General features: G+C 41.1%; 1 long non-coding RNA gene across 1 annotated transcript; it reads right to left on the bottom strand.

The window, feature by feature from the left end:
- Window positions 1-1,643: 1,643 nt before the first annotated feature.
- LOC129203767 (uncharacterized) lies at window positions 1,644-17,081 on the bottom strand. Its single transcript, XR_008576144.1, has 3 exons — window positions 16,890-17,081; window positions 15,643-15,728; window positions 1,644-1,798 (listed from the first exon to the last, which is right to left on the bottom strand). It is a non-coding gene; the product is annotated as an uncharacterized LOC129203767 (long non-coding RNA).
- Window positions 17,082-23,013: the final 5,932 nt, after the last annotated feature.

The raw sequence follows: 23,013 nt of genomic DNA, 5'->3' as shown, positions 1-23,013 counted from the left end.
TTTTGAGATACCAGAGGTTATTTCTGGTGACTGGAAGAACCTAGGACACTGCCAGGTTTGAGATAAATGAAGCTTTGATGCAATACAGCCATGTCCTCCAAGTACTGGATCACAGACTGAAAGGATTGGCTTTTGGAGGAAAAACAGTCCTATAATCCTAGGTACTGGGTGCCCAAGTTTGGCTCTGGCTTACAGTTCTCTTGTAAAATCATAAACCTCAAAGTATTTAGGAGCTATAAAACCAGATCTCTTAGAGCACTAAGGATCAGTGATGCAATGAATACCTTAATATATTAATGTCTGCCCCCTTATTTGCCATTGTGCCTTCCAGGGCTCTGTCAAGTGGAGGTGCAGGCTATGCCAAAACATCTGGTACATAATGAAATGAAGACCAAAAAGGTTAGGTACGAGCCTCAGTCTCCACTAGAGGAGACTGGCCAAAGGGAAATTCACAGATTCATTTCTTCAGGTTTTGCTGCATCTTAGGTGGGTTTTGCAATGTGTGACTTACATCCTGCTGCTAATTCTATCTCCCTTCTCTCTCTTCTAGCTACATTCTGTTTTCTTTCCTATAGCTTTATTACCTGTTCCCTGGGTGACAGCTCTCACTAATGAGGACTGGTTTGTTGTGACGGAATCCTTTCATTTCTCTTCCCCCATAAAATCACAGGGAATTCTTTAAAATCAGCTTACCTAGTTATTGACTTACTAATCTGTCTGGTCTGCAGTATGATTCCTAGAACAATTCCTTCTGATCATAGACTATCCCCAACATAGCTGAAATGTCCTGAAGGGAAACTTTGGGGAACCACAACTGACCTTCCCGCTTTCCACTTATATACCCAAACAAGAGTTCTGATAGGTACTCTAAAACTCCAAATTATTATATCAGATTTGGAAGTGATGAGCTAAAAATATGAAGATCAGCTCTCCTTATGGTTTCTTGGTCAGCTTAACCTCAAAGTGATGGAATAGGGTCACAGGTGACATGGTTTCCCTTTATTCAATGTATGGCCCAGTCTGTAGACCAGACTTCCCTGTGTGCATCGAATTATGGGGAAATCCCATGATTATTTGACCACTGAGACTTGGTATAAAATTACCAGAGCAGAATATCAGGTTTCTGAGGGATTGCCATTATGGTGCACTATTGCCAATGGCAGTAGAATGGACGGACATGCACAGACTCAAAAGCCTGGCAGGCTGTACTGCTAGATTTTATTTTGAACATTTCTCAGAGTCTCTCCTTACAAACAAGAGACATACTGTATGATTTGAAATAAAATGTCTCTGTCAGAAAGGCAATCCAATAACATCCCAAGTACTCCTCTCACCTCTTCACCTTACTAGATTAGTAGTATCTTCTTGTGGTACTAGGAAACATTTCACTGACACTATTGTCATTCCTGGCACAACTCCTACAGTGACATCGGTGAATATGCAAAACCAAGAGATGGAACAACCAATTAATTTCTTCATGCCTCCAACAAGATGAATAGCTGAACATAAGCTACTTCTCCTCATATGCTACATTTGAATGTTCTTTCAATTCCACTGAAGTCTGAAAATAATAATGAAAAAGAATAATCTTAATTTCATAAATTATTTGCCTACCCAATTGCACTGGTTTACTTACAAATGTAACTGCGTACATGAAAATTCATTGGATTGTTGCTTTCTTCTTCTAAGATTTATACAGGCAAGACAATTCATATTGGACAAGTAAAGCAACATCCATCGCAATCCGCTTTAAATTGTTGCTGCTCAGTGCTGACTTTGGGTTCCTTCTCATTATAACCTATTGGAAAGGAAGCAAGAAAATAAATACCAAGGGCCAATTTTTGCAGTAGAACTCAAAAGTCACAAATACATTGTTAGCCACACGGTCCTCTGCGAACATGGAGTGTCCCATTGCCTGCACAAACATAAACACTCGCAGATACCCTGAACATATATTTGCAGAATGATTCATGGTTACCTCAAAAAGGTAAATGGAATTGGCAAGATTGTGCTGATATTTCTACCCAGTGAAACTTTTCCAAACACAGAACAATCACCTGTGCTCCTTAGGTATGAAACCCAGCAAGTCTGAAGTTGTAATTGTTAGTCATTTCTTAATGATCAAAGAATCCCATTTTGTAATAAAGTAATTTCTTTTCTTTTGCTTTTTTAAAAATGTATTTCTCTCACCACCACCAAAGAGCATTGTAATACTTTTAAAAAACAAATTACGTCTGGGAGGAGAACAAGCATAAGTAATTTCAGCCCAAAGAGTAATTTTGCCTGAAAGTTTTATGCAGCTGAATAGAAGGTTTCAGCACGAGAGTGTTTTCTCAGTCATAACTATAATGCCATGTTATAATGAATGCTAGAAGTCTATCCTTCATTACCTAGCAAACGGCAGAAGTGAAATAGAAACCCAGTAGGTGATTTGGGTTTAAGACACAGTGACAATATATTTCCATCCATCCAATTTAGTTTTCTTTTACTATCAGGTCATTACCTTCTGAATGCAAATCTGAAAAGTCTCTCCACAGCCACTCTTTGGAAATATTTGGAAGTGCATTAGCAGACATCTAGCTGTTTCTATCTGTTATAGTAAGGAGCATTAATCACTAATCTTTATATGAAAGTATCTGATGATGGTGTACTTCCACCTAAGAGACAAAAGGAGGAAAACGACTGTTGTGTTCTTAGGAATATGCAGAGAGCCGCAAAGGTCTTTTCATAATTCATAACTACATAATGGAAAGCAGCAAGTGAAGAAAAACAAAGTATTTTATGTATCACATAGAAAGAGCACTACTTTCCAGAAAACCATTTTAATTTTCTTCATTACCACAGAGAAGTTTATGTTCCTCTGCTTTTTATTTCCTACAGGGTAGTCTGTGCTGTTTAGTCCATTTTTGTGGATGACTTTATATACACAAAGGACACAAACAAATGCTGCCTTTTATACTTGATCCTGTGAGGAGCAACACTGTCCTTTAGAAGTGATGTGGAAAAGGGAATAAGGTAGCCATTACCTCCTCGTTAACATCGTCCCACGTTGCACATACTGCCAGGGTAATGGCCAGGGCAATGGCCAGGGCAACAAGAAGCCCCTCATTGCCATCACAGTTACCTTGAGCTCTGGGCTCCCACTGGCCTCCCAGGAGTAGAAAGTGTCCTGAAACCACAGGAAAATTGCCCTGGCAGGTCTCGCGATGGCCAAAGACCATCCTGACAAAAAAAATGCCTATATGCTTGCTAAATGCTACTCCCTTACACACCTCAAGCTCTAAGCCTGAAAGAAATCACTACATTTCAACACCATTAAGAAAGACTTGTGTTGCAATAAAGGGATTGAAAATAGACATAAAACTGTTAAAGACTAGAAGAAAATACATTCTTTCCAAACTGCCCACCTAATTTTGTAATATAGCCATGTTTAAACCACAGCCTGCTTATGAGAAATTAATACAGCTACTCTTAAATTCTGCTTTTCGTGACAAAGGTGATCAGGGCAAGCATGAAGGATTGTAATAGAGTACAACACTGAAACCTCAAAGTTACCTTTCTGTTTTTTCAAGCAGAAGGGCAGTTTTCTTCTGCTAAAATATACAAACAACTGTATGTCTTTATGGACTGACTTAGTAAAAGAGTTGAGCAAATCTGGAAGACAAATAGGAATTTTTAGACAATAGTATGTGTACTATTAGCTATGCAATCGTATGAGACTGTAGCCATATATCTCTCTAACTTGAACAGCTAAAACTATTCTCTGATCTGCTGAGTGAGCCTTTTCAGTTACTAAATAGCCCTTTTCTTCAAAACCATTTTCCATCTGAGTCACTTTAGAAATTCAGATCAATGTTCTGTAGTAAAGAGTGGGCTCTGGGTAGAAACAAGGCAATTCGTAAGAGTTAGAAGTGCACTTGATAGTAATCTTAAACATGATACAATACAAAAATTGCATTTAATGGACAACGTTGAAATATGACAAAGACACTTAAGGTAAAACCAGATTTGGATTAAATGTTCACAGATCGGCTTCTAAACTGTAGCTTGAAATGGGGGCCCAAATGAAATGCCTCTGTGCAAACACATGTAGCATGGGGAATAAACAAGAGGAGTTAGACATGTGCACACACCTGCAGGGCTATGATCTTATCAGCGTCACGGAGACACAGTGGGATGGCTTCTATGACTGGAGTGTTGGAATGGAAAGATACAGGCTCTTTAGGAATAACAGGCCCAGGAAATGAGGAGGGGGTGTTGCGCTCTATGTCAATGACCAGCCAGAGTGCATGGAGCTCCACATGGGGATGGATGAGGAGCCAATCAAGAGCTTATGGGTCAGGATTAAAGGGAGGGCAGGCATAGGTGACACTATAGTGGGGGTCTCATACAGGCCACCCAACCAGGAAGACCGAGCAGACGAGGACCTCTATAGACAAATAGGAGCAGCCTCATGTTCACAAGCCCTGGACCTCAACCACTCTGATATCTGTTGGAGGGACAACACAGCAGGGCATAAGCAATGCAGGAGATTCCTGGAATGCATTGATGATAACTTCCTTCTCCAAGTGATAGAGTATCCAACGAGCAGAGGTGCTATGCTGGACCTTGTTCTCACCAACAAGGAGAAGCTGGTGGAGAATGTGAAGCTCAAGAACAGCTTGGGCTGCAGTGACCATGAAATGGTGGAGTTCCAGATACTTAGGACAGTGAGGAGGGTGCACAGCAAGCTGACTACCCTGGACTTCAGGAGAGCAGACTTTGGCCTTTCAGGGATCTGCTTGGTTAGGGTTAGACTGGTCATGATTCTATGAAACACAGATCTTAGGAGATGTTTTACATAAGAAGTAATGGGAAGGGACCTCAGATCTTTTAGGTGCAGGAGATGGGGAAAGGTTAAGAAAAGGAGAGGGTGAGAGACCTGCATTTCCACCTCTTTTCATTGCAGGCCCACTACAGACTCCACACCTGACCCTTAGGCATCAAGGTGGTTTACTGCTGTTTAAAAAAAAAAAAGAGCATGCTGAATACCAAGTTTAGTCTAGGGAGGGAGCAAGGACGGACTTAACTGCTGGTCCATCTGTGAGCAGCAGTTGGGAATAGGAAGAGCTTGGAAGTACTTAATATAGATCATTATGTCCACTCCCAGCAGAGAGTCTCCTAAGAAAAGCCAGAGTGCGTGTTAAACAGCTGCAGTGTTATAGTTTGGCAAGAGATCAAGACAAAGAAAAGAGCAAAATAAAGAAATCTTTGAGATCCAAATCAAAGGAGATCTATTAGGGGGCTGCATATTATCCTACAAGATTACTTTAATTAGTTGGTTTAATTAATGTGGTAATCAGATCTTTAAAAATTAACAATATAGAAAATGACTGACTTTTCTAAAGCAGTTCTACATTTTCTATAGCATTTTCCAAGCATTAATTCGTTAATCCTTGCAACACACCTACAACTCAGGTATCATGTTTTATAAAATGGAGAAAAGTGGGACTCTGAAATGAAAGCAAAAGAGACTTTTCAGAGTCACAAAAATATCCAACTCACCAGGTGGAATTCAGGTACCTGCATGCATAATTGCTGACTTTTGAGCAAATGTACCCCCAAAACATCAAAGCTGGAATCAGAGAAAGATCCAAAGTCAACAACAGAACTTTGCAAAATCTTCACAGAGGATAACTTAAGGATTTGCATTAATCACAAGAGGAAGAATGTACCTTCAAATCAGTGGCATGTCCCACACATGGAATTGCATGGCTGCTGCTTTAAAAACTGAACCCTAAAACCCTTGCTCAAGACTAGAGCGGGTCTGGAGTTCATCTCTGCTAACTTTACCCACCCAAGCTAGTGGCCTAGTTTTCCTCCACAGTCCACCTGGACCATGAACACCTCCAAAAGAGCAGTTCATTCTGTCTTGAGACAGGAGTTGAAGACAGATTTTTCACATGGCCCAGCGTGCCAGAGCATCTTAGACTGCACATCTACCTCTCAGGTGGCTGAAGGCAGGGAGACAGGTGTGACCCTTAGACAAACTTACTGCCATTTCTCATCATGACTTTCCCAGTTCTCTAAAATCTCTTAATCTCTCTCTCTGTGCCCTTCAGCCTTTAAGTCTAGCATAAACTTTCCTGCAATTTCTTGCTGTTTTTCACTACTCCTTCCACTATTAACTATTTACAGTAGGGGAGAGGGTGGGCGGTTTTTTTAGACGATAATGATACATGCAAAACAGATTTTTATTTTACATTATATGGAGTTGGCACAGTGCAAACACACTTCTGTGTAGTCCAGAGCACAGCCCACTGTTAAGCAACTCTCATTAAGACATGAAACTAGCTGTGGATCGATGGGACTTATGGATCGTCATGAGATTAGTTCAGAGTAATGTGCTATTAAGGTTAAAACACACCTGTTATTAAGCCTTATCTTAACTGTTCTGTTTTAGCTCGATGAAAACTCACTTAAGCAAGTCATCTACCAGTAGCCGCTATTATTGCTTGACCAAAAAAAGTCTTAGCTCATGCTACTCTGCTCTTGGTTGGAGAGAGAAGATGCTCCCTCGGGGCCCAACTTGATAAATTATAGAATTAGTCTCATGCAAATGCCTAAGAAATGTCTGCTTGTATATTCCAGGGATTTATTTTGATGCTTTTAGTGCCTTCTGCCTATGCAACTTACAGAGACAGAAGCAGCGCAGAGCTGAAAGCTGACAGGAGAAGATCTATAATCTTTTCACTGTAGAGACAGTGAAATAAAGAAGCTTGAAGGAACAGTATGAACCAATCCAAGTGTTCTTATTTATTAGAAAGCAAAGAGGAAGAATATTCTTTGTGAGGCCTGGAAGTCATGAGGATTGGCTCTGCTGACCCATGGAGAAATCAGCTGGCAAGCAGAGCTGCTTTGCAGACTTTCCCTCAGGACAATGCCAAGCTCCAGGGAAGTGCAGCCATCCCTCGCTGCTCCCAAATACCGTGGCAAAAGGAGCCATGGAAGCACCTTGTGCAGATGCAGAACCAAGCTGATGCCAGTACACAAATTCAACCCCCCCTGTGCAGGCCAAATGCAACACCCCCTGCTTCAACACAAGGACTCAGCCTAAACTGAGGCCAGCATACAGCAAGATAATGTCATTCCAGCCTTAAAAAAGTTGTTGGTTTCCAAATACTTCTAAGTGTAAGAAAAGCCATTTGTAATTGCTTTTATGAAGAGCCGTATATAATGCTCTGCCATTCTGGGCAGCCCTGTCCCTGCGTGCTCTGCTTTTAGCTGTGAGCTCTCTGGAGGCTGTAGTTAGGCTGTGACAAAAAAAGGTTTTGCTCAAGCTGTGCCCTTTGGGCCCCCCCACCACAGCATGTAGCTCCTGCTTCATAACCTGGCTCTTGCAATGCTCTCTAACATCTCTGCTTCCAGATAATAATTGGGGTTTTGTGGCAAGACACCAGATGCTGGTGGGGGTAACTGGGTGGGCACCTCAGTGCTGGTACTCCTGACTTTATGGCACTTTGTCCCCTGAACAATGCAGCCAGTGTTCAAAGCACAGACACCCCTCAAAATTAGTGACGTCAAATGACCATCTCTTTACTACACCATTACTTCCCTTTATACAGTACCTCTACACGTTTAATTACTGGTTAGCAGAGACAATACAACCAACCCATAGCCCAGCCTAACCCAAATGTCATCAGCAAGATCTGTGCTTTCAGAAAAACATTAGTCGCTCAATTGCTTTACGCCCTGGCCTACCCAGAAGTAAAGTAACTCTTGGGTTAGTTCAGGTCATAAAAGATACTGAAGTGACTACAGAAGGAGTTTGGGAACAAATGATATAAAGAACAGTAACACATTGCCAAGACCAGATGGTAATCACTCAAGAGTTTTGAAGCAATTCAAGGATGAAATAGCTGAATTGCTGAGAGACTTGTGTAACCTTTCATTTAAAACAGTCTGGGTACTTAGGACTAGAGGATAACATATGTGATGCAGAGGTCCCACTGGAGAATTACAGGAACATCAAACTGATGTCCATATTGAACAAACTAATAGAAAGTATAAAGAGTTAGCAGGCAACTGCATAAGCATTTTACCATAAATAATCCATTCAGATAGAGTCGGAGGAGCTTTATATAAAAGGCTGTAATTCTGCTTTTTTTGTGAAGGTGTCAACAAGCTTGTGGGCAGGGTTATTTGGCCAATGTAGTCTATTTGTAATTCCAGAAGGCTTTGGCAAAGGCCCTCACCAAAAGCAGCTCTTAGAGGGAAGGTCTTGCATGATTACAAGACAGGAAACAGAACAAATGATCAGTTCTTTCAATGGAGAGAGGAATCAAGAGGAATTTTTCAGGCATCTATGCTGGGATCTTTACTGTTCAACATATTCATAAGGAAACCTGGAAAATGATTGAATAGTGGAATGAGAAAGCTTGCTGGTGACACACCGGTACAGGCTGACTGTATGAAGTCTTAGAGCAAGACTGAGAAACAGAATAAAATGTGTAACAAAATACCAGATGATGCTTGGTGTAGCTAAATGCAAAGCAATAAGCATTGGAAAAATAACCCAAACTTCACATACAAAATGATGGGCTTTAAACTGGTCCTCACCACTTAGGAGGTCCTGTGGTTCTCATAAGTGGCTCCATTCAAACAGTAGTTCATTACCCAGTATCAGTCAACACTGCAACTCAAATGTTCGGTGTTACTAGAAAATAAATACAGAACAAAATGGAACATTATTATGTGACTGTATAAATCCATGGTTTGTCCACCATTTGAATACAATGTGCATTTCTCATCTCCTCATCTTGGAAGGTACTTCAGACTTTGAGAAGGCTGAGAGAAAGGCAACAAGGATGATCAAGGGCATGAAAGGCTTGTCATATTAAGGATAAACGAACAGACTAAGCACTGTAGTCTGGAAAAGGGTAACTGGGGGTGATATGGTATATATTTACAAAATAAGTGTACTGTGGATGGAAAGAGTTTGTTTGTTCAGTGTCTTTTAGTACAAGAACTGGACAGCATCTAATAAAGATAACATGGGATAAGTCCTATACAAACAAAATATTTTTGATTATTCACACAGTAGACAGTAGACTGTGGAACTTATTGCTATATTACTTCAGGGTGCTAAAAATTGACATGAATTCAAATGAGACTGCACAAGTGCATGGAAGAGATATACAGTGAAAAATTGCTACAGACACGGAAAAAACACATCCAAGCCAGGAAGTCCCTGAAGTAGAAAGAGTTGGGGCCTGAGAGAGATTTAGGAGTGTCACAAGTGTTTGCCATTTCTTATTCTTCCTTAGATGTCTGTTCATAAATACTTTTGGTAGCAGGGTACTTGGGTTAGATGGATAGTTATTATAAACCAATACAGTCATTCAACTGGTCTTAATATATTCATATCCCCTTCTGACCCATGGAATAAGCAGATGATTCCAAGCTTTCAGTGAATGAAGCCCCTTTGAAATGCGCTGTCCCAGATGGGCACTTGCTGTTCATTATGGCTCTCCAGGGAATAAGCCACCCATCACATCAATAGCTTTCCTTTAATCTAAGTGCAGCTGAGAAAGATTCTGAACTTCTTTGAACGTGAGCCTTCAGTGCTGGAGGATCAGGCTTTCTTGTGAAAATCAATTGTATTTCTCTGAATGTGTCAGGCTATAGATGTCTTAATCACTTCTGCCTCAATAAAACTTGTTTCTGGTAGCCACGGTAGAGATCTGGGCACCTCAAATATAGAATTACAGTAAATGCTCAGGTAAAGAGGATTTTTTTGAGATGTTCCAGGGTGATTCAGAGTCTCTTCAACATCTCATCATTATCTTGGAAAGGAAAAGGAGTGGAGAAAAGCAGGCAAAGACAGAGAATGCTAAGTCTGCAGGGTAGGGCAGCAGGAGAAACATGGAGAACAACAGAGATAGGCAGCATGGTAGCTAGCAGAAAACAATCAGTGTTAAAACAACTGCGAAAGCCTAATCCATTTTCAAGGGCTTTCAATCAAGATTCTCACCTTGATACAGACCTGATTGCAGTACTCTTACTCGTGTTTAATAGCATCTGTTCTGTCAGATGCTATTTGGGAGATATCTCCCAGAAATCACTGAAGCCACCTGAGCTGAGAGGCCATTAGCATGAGTTGGAGATATGGCTCTTACCAAATTAACACAGGCCAGAAACAATCTCTGTGTTGAAGCCAGCCTCTGAGACAACCAAAAACTATTTATAGGCACTCATTCTTCTGAAATAAAACTGAGCTTTCAGGTAAACTCCTTGTTTAAATACGTCTCATTCTTCAAAGAAATTGCAGTCTTCCAAATTCAGAATAAGGAAGATCTTTATCTTTTTAAGGCTAATTTAAATTAAGGGCAATGGGTGGGTGGATGGGTGGGTGGATAGGTATGTGTGCACTAGGATGATAGGTCAGAGAGAATTAATCTGATGAAACCTACAGGACTTCCATGACTTGAATGACAAGTCAAATTTTGCTGAAGGAATCCTGCTCCCATTCTGCGGTCAGCTCCACCTTGTATGTTAGTGTTTATAGCACACCAGCAGTGGCGTGCTGAAGCTTCTGGGCACAGATCTATCAGCTACTGAACTTTGATCCTTTTCACCTATGGACATCTGGAATGTTTTTCTTAGGAAAAAGTTCTAATAACATTATGGCAAATTTGGTGGTGATGGAACTGGGATTCCTGGAAAATGCAATGCATTTCCAAGATCTCTGATAAACATGCAGCAGTACATTAAAATCCAGTATCTAAAATTGTTCCTATTTTCAATTTTCTGCTCTGCTCCTCTCATGGAAGTTACCAACTTTATAGTAGCAGCCTTGTCCATGAAACAACTCCTGAACCACTACAGTTTTCAGCCCAACTAACCATAAAACTGGAGGAATTTCACCTACTATCTCCCTTCCTTTTACAATTATTCATATTTTCTTCAACTATTATCTTCCTTTGCACTGAAAGAATTCTCTGTTAATCACTTCTGGTGAATTTACATCTCTTCTGCACTGCAAGAATTCTGAATTCTAAATACAATACTTTCTATCTGCAAGATTATGCTATCTTGAAGTCTGCCAAAGGAATCCTTATACATGGAAACATTGCATGATGATTGAGAGTTGTCTGTGGCTTTTGTAGATGAGGTTAGGAGTACGAGTGCATAAAAGGAAACAGTACTTCTCACTGATCTCTGAGTTTATCTTTATCTCATTGTGAGAGGCTTCTGTACCGCTACTGCTGTTTGCCTTTAACATTTGCTTTTCTGTGTCCTCAGATGGTGCTAATCCATGATGAGACCTAAATGGAATGTGAGACAAAGCACAGGTTGCTGTTGAAACAGGTTATTGTGTCTCCTGATAAGGCCCAGAAGTCAATAGCGTTGCACTGACTTATGTGCCTCAAAGGCCTGGTCTACCACATCACACGTACATCAGAACATACAACTGTCTAGAGTTATAGCTGCATACCATGACCACACCTTGAAGCAATTTTATGTACACACATGTTCTTGGATTAGCTCTGTGAATCTGGGACACTCAAGTACTCAGGAAAGGAGGAAAGGACCTAATAGCAACTTCATAAACTACATTACCTCTGTGAATCCCAAATGAATCTGATGCAGTTCTTCCTATTAACCTCAACTTCAGTGTCTAGTATCCTTTATACAACAGTCACTTCAGTATATTAATCACTGGCATTTCTGGTTTTTATTAGCAGGGCACAAAAAGTGCTCAGCATATCCTATTTGCAGAGTGAACCTAAGTACCTTTCCTCTTTAGCACTGAATATAACAGAGGATGCAGTGGACAACTGAGGCATCCAGACTCTGCTTGGGCTTAAGCCATCTGTGCAAGAACAATACTCATTTTTAATCAGAAAGGCAACCATGAAAAGAAAAGCCTGCCCATATGCTGTTTAATATGGATGTATCACACATGGCAATCTCTGCCCCAGGTGTATCTGAGCTGTTATAGCAAATAGTGTGTTTCTGATTAACAGCTCATTTTTCTCTCTTAATTACAACCATTTACTTTTTGGAAAAAAATCACTTCAGAGACCATTTTGGAAAGACAAGCAAGACTGAGAAAGTCAACACTGGTTACCTATCCACATAGTGTTTCTTCTATGTCCCTGCTTTTGGAAATGTGGATGTTTAAGGCATTGCTTGCAAAAATAATGCCGAAACAACACAGCTGACTTGATTGCATGAAGTTCTAAAAGCACATACATTTGTACTACCTGTGGAAGGCAGCACTTCTAGGAAAGGAAATACACTGCACCAGCTTCTGAAAAGGAAGAAGGGCTAAGCTTCTTAGATAATCTATCACGATTTTCTTCTTAGCCAAAATACAGACAAAAAAAGCAGCCAGCATGTATGGAAAGACAGCCAGAAAGCTCAGTCAAATTAATCCATCAGATAGTCTTTAAAACCCTCTCAGAGATCACTGGCTCCTTCTGTTACAATCCCATTTCTTAATCAGGTTCTTTGTGCTCAGGTTGTGCTGGGATCAGAGAGTATGGGCTCTGCCCTCCCTTCCTACCCTCAATAAGAGCTTCTGAAGAAGGTATGCACAAACCCTCCTCAGAGGAGGTGGGGAGATGCCAATCACCAGCATGCAACTACAACAGAGGACCTGATCCTGTCACATCTTAGCATAAAAGTCCCTCCCTAGCTTCAGGCAGGCAAGTACTGCAGGAAGTCTGGAAGGAGAGAGAAGTTTCCCATGAGAAAAAGCTTTGATGTTCAAACAGAATTAATGCTAACACCTTTGTCTTTGCAAACAGTTTGCAAAAAATGTGCGTTATGATATTTTAGAGAGAGGAAAGATCTCAAGGATTTCCTTTGGAGGAATATCCATACTTACATGTACACATCTGTGTGTGCATTATACAATCAGGCATTAACATTAATCTCATTAGACCTTCCTACATACAAAGCCTGTGGTATCCCTATCCCCGCATCACTGCTTGAACTTAGCATTTCACACACATGTTGTCACAAGCAAAAGTGAGGTGACCAAAGGGGAATTACACAGTGAAACATAACAGAGACTATCTCAGGCCAAACACACAGAGCATGTCTTTTCTCTCAAATTTTGGGTTGGACAGTCTTCTGAATAATGACAGAGGGAAAGAAAGGCAAAAGCAAGAAGAAGAAAGATAACATGGTAGCTCTGTCTGCCTGCCGGGTTTTCTTTATAGGTGTACTTAAATTTGAAATCTCTCCAAGACAGACTGTTACTGGGGCCTGTGCAGAGTTTAAAGAAAAAACCACATAGACGGTATGTAGACTACAGAGAATTTCTTTCCCCAGGACCTGCAAAGGCTGACATTGCGAAGAGGAAGGAGGTGGTGAAGCCTCGTCAGCACAGCCCTTTCAGTGTAAAGCAAGCAGTGCTGCACCCCACTCACGTGCCTAGCCCTAAGCCACTAAGACTGGGCTGGGATAAGAAGCTGGGTCACCAGGCCAAGCCAAATGACAGAATGAGAAACAGCACAGGAGCTGCACTCCGGTGGTGCAAGAGTTCAGTAGGTTATCAGCCTCACAGAAGCTGCAGGGAAATCCACCTAGGTGACCCCTCTCACCTCTGCCTGCAAGGACTGTGACAAAGAGAGGTAAGAGCATTATAGGCTTCATAACACTGAACAAACTGAGCTGAAGACTATGGCCAAGAATAGCTTCTGGGTGGTCATTTACCTTTTTCATCGTAGATTATTGATAATCTCTGTATTTTTCATTACCTATGTTCAGTTCTGTTTTCCTTTTTTCATATGGTCTTGATTGCACATGCAGATTTAGTGCTTCCAAGGTTTCTGGGTAGTTGCCTCTGGTGGCACTTGCGAGGGGAATGTTTCTGCCTGTACAACAGGATCAGTTCACATTGAAGAAATGGTTCACAAAACATTTCTCCCCATGTGCATTTTTTTAGATATTCTGACATCCTGTTCAAATATCTGTGTCTCTGGCCATGTCCTAGCTTATCTCCATGGCTTCATTTGAGATTTGTCACCTCCAGTGAGAGCTGTTCCTTCCCCTTGTTGCCTGTTATCACCTCTGAGGCTGCCAAATGGGCTGTTGCGCTAGCAGAGAGCGTTTTTTTTGTTTGTTCGTTTGTTTTTTTGCTAGAGATACAGATCCTCATCTCTACAACTGAGCAAACTGGGACAGAGTTTCAGTCTAATCCCACCTCTCTTTGCCACTTATAAAAGAATGGCTGAAATTTAAGACAAGTTTGGCATCCTGCTGCCCCATCAACTGTTTTTGGGTAAAGTGGAGGGGAAGCATTGTTGGGACAGTGTTTAATCACCTGAAGGGATCTCATCCTGCCCGAGACATATGGGTGCTATTGTGTGAGGCACAGGTTTTTGGTATAAAGCATGGATAAACTGTCCATTTCTTGTGCTGATGCTGAGTAATTTGCTTTTAGAGAGTCTGTGTGACCAGCACAGGAGAGCATTAGACTGCAAGGTCAGGAGTTAGGCCACACATAAGGTTGTATATATGCAGCATAACTGTTTTGTTTATGAGTATTTTGGGTGCTGTTTGATTTCTTTGAAACAGTTTTCACAACCTTCCTTTTTAATACCTCAGGGGATAAAAGCCAATACAATGCATATGAAGAAGAAATGCAATAAGAGGCATACAGTGTTTTCACCTTTTTGTCCTCCCTTGCAAGAGGAAAAACACATTTTAAAACAAAATGGTACTTGACCATTTTTATAGTAATTACATCTTGTTGCATGCTTGCAGAAAACCCATCGTACTTTAAAAGCCCTCAGCAAACAACTCCCCTTTCCTTCCTTGCAGGACAAGAACGCTGGTGCCACACTAATGTGCTGGTCTGCAGTCAAAGGGAATGCATGTTCAGACCAGTCCAGGAGTGAAAAATTACACTGCTTTTTGGCTCCACGAGGTAGTTCCAACAGACCTGGAAAAGATTTTTCCCTCAAAGCTCTGGCATCCCCTTAGAGTGCTGCTTTAAGCCTGCCCTGATATTTCTCAGAACCAGGAGCACATATGAGAGTACAAATGTGTTCAGCAAACTCTTGCCTCAGACCAGCCCAAGGCTTTCCCTTCTCTAGATAAGTGATCACTCTCTAAGATCAAAAAAAGAGGAGAAAATCGACTTATAAAGTCATACAGATGGGATAGTACTTCAGAACATTCACCTAATTCTGCTTCCCTGGCTCTGACCTCTCCAGAATTGAAGAACTGACATCAGCTTTGTCGCCCTGAGACGAAGCTCTTTGAAATCAAGACAAAGACTTCTATCTCTTTCTCCAGAATCAAAAACCTCTTTCCCCACTTTTTTGCAATACTTTAGCTGAATCGCACCAAGGTGACAAGAACATTTGTTTGTTTAAGTCCCAAGGGCCCCAGAGATCTTAAATGCCACAGTTACATTGAATACATTGACTGGTATAACAGAACTAAAGGTGAGAGGTACAGTGTGCCACAGATTACGATTGTCCTGGAATCATGAAAAGGTATGTGTGGTATGCCCTAGAAGCATCTTTTCCCAAATTAGTTTTGTGTTTTCCATTGTAGTTTCTCCTAAGAGATGTAGATGTTCAAGGCTGCTATGTACTCCAGAACCCACAGCCATCTCACTACTACTTTGTGCATCCTTACCTGTTAGCAGCATCCTTCAGCAATCTCTGGGCCTACATGCAAACTGCAAGCTCTTTGAGGCAGGCGCTGTCTCTCTTATGAAGCATCTCGTTTATGAAAGAAACAAACAAAAGGTTGGGTTTGGTCCAGATCCATATCACATCTATGCAAAAGGATAAAGTCTGAACACCTTTAAGACACAAATGAAGCCTTATAGGGAAAGAATTCAAAGTTGTCATTTCCGCAAAATGAGGTCTGAGAGTGTGTCCTAAAAATGCAGAAATAAATGCAATTGTTGTACTGCATGCCCCGGAAGGATACTTTGAATGCCAGATGCACTGTGGACTTACATAGGTAGTTCCTCTAATTCCATGTTTACATTTAAAGAGGCAGTTAGACGTGCAGTAGGGCCTTGGTACGGTAGCAGATTCAATACTTGGATTCAACTTTCATAGTTCATCAGATCATTTTGGCTCACAGGCTTCATTGCAAGTGGCTGCAGGCATGGTTAAGAAAAAAAAGCATTTGAGTCATAAAGAATGAGACGTTAACTCTGTAAAATTATATTTAAAGCAGCTGACTCAGCTTTAGCTATTGCAACAATACAAACAAAACATCATTGTGTCTTTCATTGTGAATGCTGAGTCATCAAAGACACATAAACCTGTAAAGCAGAAGCAATTGTGAACCAAAGTAATTGATCCTAGATTTAAAGAGGCAGTAATAACCAGAGACCTGGACAGGACTGACTTAAACAGAAGCCAATGCTCAGGAGAAAACTGGATCAGCAAATTCTAACACATCCGGCAGCTTAATTACATACGTTCTGCTTTGTTCGCTTGGCTGTGTTGATTTTTTGCCATTTCTTTTCTCACCAGGATTTTCAGAACCTTCAGATTTCCACTTTCTGCATACCACTTATTTTTTTTCAAAGAATTCCTGCTCTTTTTCATGTTCCATTTTAAATCAAGTCCCACCTACAGCACATTTTGATATTTCTGAGCTGTCACTTCTACCTATGATTCATTTTTGCGTGTTTTGTCATTCCTAATTTTGCAGTTTCTAGAAGTGGCTCAGGAAGATGGCAGGTGATAGAAAGATCTACAGGAGAGAAGGAAGAAAACATCTTGTATTTCTTAGTGAGCTAAATCACAGGCTGTGACATTTTCAACAGTCCATATGGAGGTGATCAAACTGCCTCCAAAGGACAGTAAATGCTTCCCCACAGAGACTGTAATATGCATATATAAGACACTTCAATCACTTACCATCTTCTGTCACTTGGCATTTCTCCTTAGGTTGTGTTTCCTGGGACTTGGGGATTTTTCAGTCCTTCAAGGCAGAGCAGGGACATTGAATCACTGGGCTGATGGAGGTGGTATATTCCCCATGCTGAAATGGCCAGTTACAGTGGAATGCTGAAGAATATTTTTTATTGCTGTTGTAAAGCTTTAAAGAAAGATCAGTTCATAGAAACAGACTATCCAAACACTTCTAGATTAATGTCTCCTTAGCTAGAACAATTGTCCAAGTAATTACTAAAAATAATTTCTGAGTTTAAATCAGATAAGAAAACTCAAATCTCCAAGATCCAGAGAATTAGAACATGAAAACACAATACTTCAGGCACTGTGAATCATCTGAAAATTTTGCAATAACTCTACCTTATTGGGAAAAATCTGAGGACATGCTGTATGCATTTGGGTCCATCTTCTTTCCTTCTTTTTGTTGAACTGAGGATCTCTAATCAATGGCTCATCTGTCTGCATTGCCATACTAAAATGTAAACTATTTCCTTTCTTTCTTCTGCAGATTGAGAGGGCACTGCAAGGATTCAATCAAGCCAGATATTAGTTCAAATTCATGAGTCCCAACTCATTAGCTAGTCTCACAGTAATCTCATTTTGCTTTTTGGATGCAGCTCTAACGATGACTGCTTAAATTTCACATTGCTTTCTTTGCTGTCAGTTACTATATACCTCCTCTTTTTGACGTGTCTTGGAACTGTTTCAATATGAAGTGTAGGCAGGGTTGTCATTAGCAATTTGACATATATACACATGCTACTTTTACTGCATCCTGGTCTGTACTATCCTAGGATAATTAATCAAACTTGGCATGTCTCTGCAGTAAGGAACGTATAGAGACTGCTAGCATCTAGAAGGCACTAGTCAACGCCAGCTTCTTTTCAGGACTATTCCCATTGAAGTTAATGGGAGTAATTTGTTGTCAGCTTTTCTGAAAGTCAGCCTGCTCATACCCTTCCTTCCTAACATGAAGCAGCTAGGAGATATGAACCAGTGAACACAATGACATACACATCTGCATGTAGGTTCCCACTTAGCGCACACCTCTGGAGAAGCAGCCCTACCTCCAGTGTTGTGATACGCAGGGCAGTTCCACCCATCTGGACAAAATGCTGCCTGGAGGTCCTTGAGTCAGCTCCACCTCCAGGATTAGAAAAGAAAGCAGAAGATCAAAGCTGTGCTGCTCCTACACAGAGACCTGCTCAGAGATGTGATTTATTAGCCCAAATGCTGTGACATACTGACATGACTATATTAAGTTTCCAACACCTGCCCTGGATTTTCTGCGCAGTGCTCTTCTGTGCCAACGTGGCATTTCTAGGATCTTGCATGCACTTACACACATATTTGTGCGTGTTTGCTTTGTCAGACACTTCCCCTGGAAAGCAGTTCTTCACAGACAGATATAGAAGCAGGAGATAATAGCTAAATTGGTAATGCTGCCAAGCTATTCATGAGTTAGAAACCAGACTCCCAGCCATGGTCAAATGCTAGCATTTTTCAACCAGACGAGGCTGCTGCTCAGAGCTGGAATGAATAAGGCAGAAATAAATAAATGTCTCACACAGTCATGAAATGTTTGAAAATTGAGTCTTTGAAAACCAATCTGAGTGCTGGTTTTGAGGTGAATTATTCAACCCGAGACTTGCTAAAAAACTGAAGCAGGTGAACTAGTTTTTCTGCATGTCAGCACACTGTAATAGAACAAACTTTTTATTTCCCAAGTATTACACAAAAGAATTCCAAACCCATTAAGGTAAAGGCCTACCTCCTACAATGGCAGACAGTTGTCAAACACATTTTGGTCCCAAGGACCAAAATGGATTGAAGTGAAGAAACTTTTATAAATCAATCAATCAATCAATCAATCAATCAAGCAGGAGAAAAATTTTAGAAAAAGCTTAGACCATTTTGAGAGAAGTAACAGTCATTAAAAGATCACAGCTTTCTCTATAGAAATAAGGACCTTGAAACTCTCAGAAAGTGGAGTCAAAGCCTTTTGCTGCTTGTATGCAAAAGCTGTGCCCATATAGTAATCCAAGCATGCTGATTTTAGCTGTAGGGTTAAATGCGAAAGACTTCTTTATTTTACTGAATGCCACAATGCCTACTTATCACATTAAAGGTTGCTTCATTTTCAAGCTACAGCAACTTCATAATGGGATCTTTTAACCATAATATTGTTCTTTTTTCCTGAAAATGCCACTCGGAAAGTAAAACTAGATCAACCATGTCCACTTCTGTCCTTGTGATTGGTTTTCATGGCTGGGCTTTCATATTGTGCTTAATGCCTTGGCCAAGAATAATCAAACCTGCCTAATCAATCAAACTTAGCGCTTACACCAAAAAGTCCAGTAATGTAACCCGTAGAGAATGAACACAGGCTATGGGTTCAGGACCAAACATGCACTGGCTTGGTTCAGAAACCCATCTTTTATCAGCAGAACTCTTGTGAGATTAATGACACAGTTCTAATGGAGAGCTAGTGCAACAGAGGGACAACGCAGAGCAGAACATGCACTCCTTTTTTTCCCTCTGATTATATACTTCATACAAGCACAGTTCATTTTATTACAGAATGCCAATTACTGGAGAGAATTCTCCTTTCCAATATAACATGCAGATTACTTTCCAGGAAAACCTCATTCAATGCTATTGAGGGACTGCAGAAATTATTTTGGGGAAAAGTCTGGTTTGTCTCGTCTTACAGAGACTGTATCAACAGACATGCACATGACTCAGAAACACTATTTGAAAAGAAACAAACAAAATCCAACCCCATTTTTCCAAGGTTTTGATGTGGAGGATCCTAACAACAGAATACTAGAGTCTCAAATATCTTTCTGTCTTTTCTGTGTCAGTGAAATTCTAACTTAGGGCATGAAGCACCTGCCAGAAACCTCCAGAGAGTTACCTATGTAAAGATGATATTTGAAACATGGTTTCCTCTAGCAGTCAGTCTATCTTTGTCCAGTAACACAGCCGTTTCTCTTTATTTCCACTTTTTAATGCATCTGCCAGCCTCACAGGTGCCTTTGCATTTCCACTCCTTTTCTTCCTATTTTCCCTGCACTGGCAGCTCTTTAAATAACCACTGCTGTTATTTGGTGACTTTTAGCAGAGAGAGCTGAGCATAATTGACAATATATTTCCCAGTAAATTCATTAGGCAACAGGAATACATTTTCTTCTATTACATCAGCCCTTACACACAGGACCATCATTTCATTTTCCATTTTAAATTTAAATCTACTTCAAAACTTTCCATATCATATTACATTAGACCCTGTCGTTCTGTGCTACTTACAAATGGCAGGAGGAAATAGTGAGTAGCAGGCTAATAGCCTAATTTATAGATATGGCAGGGCAGCTGGAAATCAGGTTTCTGCCATGACCATCATCTGGAAGTATTTTTTATTATTAGATCAAATCCTGGGGCAACTTTTTGGAACTTCAGCTACAGAAGGACTCTTCCAGCCACTACAGTGGCAAAGATCCCCACTTCCTGGGATGCTGTTTTTACCACTTTGTAAAGTTCTCTTCTAGCACTTAGAGATACTCTTGGTTTCTTCTCAGTGTCCCCTCAGCAAGTTCTAGATCTTCCTGCTTGCTCCATGGGGATGTTATGGGTAGATAACAAACACATCTGCCCCCATCTTCAAGACATTGGGGACAGCAAAACTGCGAACTGCAATTATGTGCCAGCAATAAGGGTTTCCTCTTAAAATATCCCAGTGTGCAAGAATGAGAAGTAATCTAATTCTCTTCATACTTTATCAGAGGCTGAAGACATTAAGTCAGCAAAGGAAGGCATTAGGAAAGGCAGAACTAAGCACTGTCTGTCCTAGGAGGCTAAAATCGACTGCTCTGACTCAGCTGCAAGCTCTGCTCTGTTATACAGCGCTACCTCCATTTTCATCCACCTTAACTAGAGAGAAGAGGTCTCCTGGCATTGCTCAGCACTGGCACACCACTGCTAGAGCAGTGGGATGGATACCTGTGATGTGGTGATACAACACAGAGTTTCACATTTCTCAGAGAAGTGATCCAAGTCTCAGGGACTCAGATGCCTTCTCTGCTGACTTGCTGCATGCTGGGGAACCCTCTTAGCTATAAGCCCTCCCTGCACACCACTTCTCCCAGCCCTGATGTTTCCAATGCCAGCCCTTCAACAGGCTCGTATGGTTCTGTGCCGACTCACCGTAGTTGCTAGCAGGTTCCTCGCTCTGGAGCTGGGTGTTTCTTCAGGCATCTCAGAGTTTTGTCTTTAAGATTCACCATATCTGTGGGTGAGAAATATCTTGTGTTAATCAGTTACCTTAAAAATCACCATCAGGTCAAAGTGAAACGCATGGAGAAGTATTTATTTCCAATCTACAAAATAAACAACCCAGTTTCAAATGCTTACAAAAGACAAAGTTGAAGAACTGAAAGAAAAGCCTGTACAAGCCTCTACCATTCAGATCACATCTGAAAGGGTGACTATTTGCACTCCTGACTCATTTCCAATCATTTTCCTGTTGAAGCATGCTACTCTCCCTTTTGAGCTTCTCCAGATCCATCAATATTCCACCCTCCTTCTGGGTGCCCATCAAATTTATTCTGTCTTACTCAAAAAATAACAAGAGGAGGATTAAAACTTAAGAATCATAGAACGGCTTTGGTTGGAAGGGACCTTAAAGATTATCTAGTTCCAATGTCCCTGCTGTGGGCAGCGACAGCTTCCACTAGACCAGGTTGCTTAAAGCCAGAAATATTATTTTAAGGGACCAGTCGCTATTTGCTGTACTTGACTGGCCTATTAGCAACTTCTTGACTGAATGAGAGGTAATACTCCTCTCTGTCCCACAATCTCATGTAACTTTATGCATACTTTGTAGTGTGACAGATCTTCATTCATTGAACCATGCCACAGTTTGGAAATTAATAAACACAGTTGCTACAAACATCTGCATGCTTGTAGCTCTTACTCAGGTCAGGCACTGAAGAAGTCAACCGTTTTGGAGAACTAGGAAATGTAGGCTGACTGAATCCCAGACCTGGCTTTGAAGGGAACCACAAAATCAATTGACAGTGTAGGTCTTCCATGTTCCACACTTCCAAATGCTGTTTCTTACCACGTGTATGGATACTCTGCGTGCACAGCTCAAATTCCCAGTGCCATTTTCCTTCTGCCCAAAGACTTTTCATCTCTCAGTGTTCTGTGTACTGACAATGCTCTCCTTTCCACTATTACTGTTTATTAAGGGCCAGGCTAACCTATATCTTCAGCAGCACCATTGACTGAACAGCCCTTCCCCACTGTGGTTGCCCTGTTGCATCCCTGTGCTGCTGACGAGGCCTGTCAGAGAACTAGGGTAGGAAAAGGATCCAGCCTAAATCTGTTTTTCAGCCAGCTATGCAATCAGTTGTGCTGACACAACAGGGGGAGCAGCACAGGACTGTAAATGAATGTCAGTGAGCGGCCCAGATGCCAGATACCTTTGTGGCAGTCAAGTTGTCATCACATCAGCCAGCCAGCACTGTGCTATGTCAGGGAAAGCCTCTCCACCACAAAGGACCTATGTCACCTATTCACTAACAGGAATCCAGAGGGGACTAGGTCAGGGAAGCTTTGAATTCCTGCCATGCTGAAGGAATGACAAAGGGCAGCAACTGTGGAGCAAGATGGGTCCAAAGAGTTGGAGCAGAAACCAGAAGTTTTGAGGTATGTAGAACACTATTGCCTTTAGTTTTTAACAAAAACTTATTTTAAATTGTGAAGAGCAAGGTGAAAGCAAGGCTGTCCACTGCAGAAAGGTGGAGATGGTCTTCATGTCCATTTCAGTGTTGTCCCTACTCCGGCTAATGGGTATCCCTAGTCCTACACAAACACACCACTGAGACTGGCCAACACAGAGCAGCAAAGGAGGCTGTCCCTGGGACTGGTCATGGACCAGTACTCAAAAAGTACAGCACATTTTGGGAAATTAATATTTTAAAACATCGCCATTCTTCACACAAAAGAAATAAAACCACTTTGCTTAATTTCCAGTGAGGCAAACACCTGCAACAGCTTGCTGAAGAATAGCAAAGAGCAAGGCTGT

The sequence above is a fragment of the Grus americana genome, chromosome 2 (genome assembly GCF_028858705.1).
Source record: "Grus americana isolate bGruAme1 chromosome 2, bGruAme1.mat, whole genome shotgun sequence".
Lineage (NCBI taxonomy): Eukaryota > Metazoa > Chordata > Aves > Gruiformes > Gruidae > Grus > Grus americana.
Note: the sequence above shows the minus strand (reverse complement) of the source record. Positions and strands in the feature narration are given on the sequence as shown.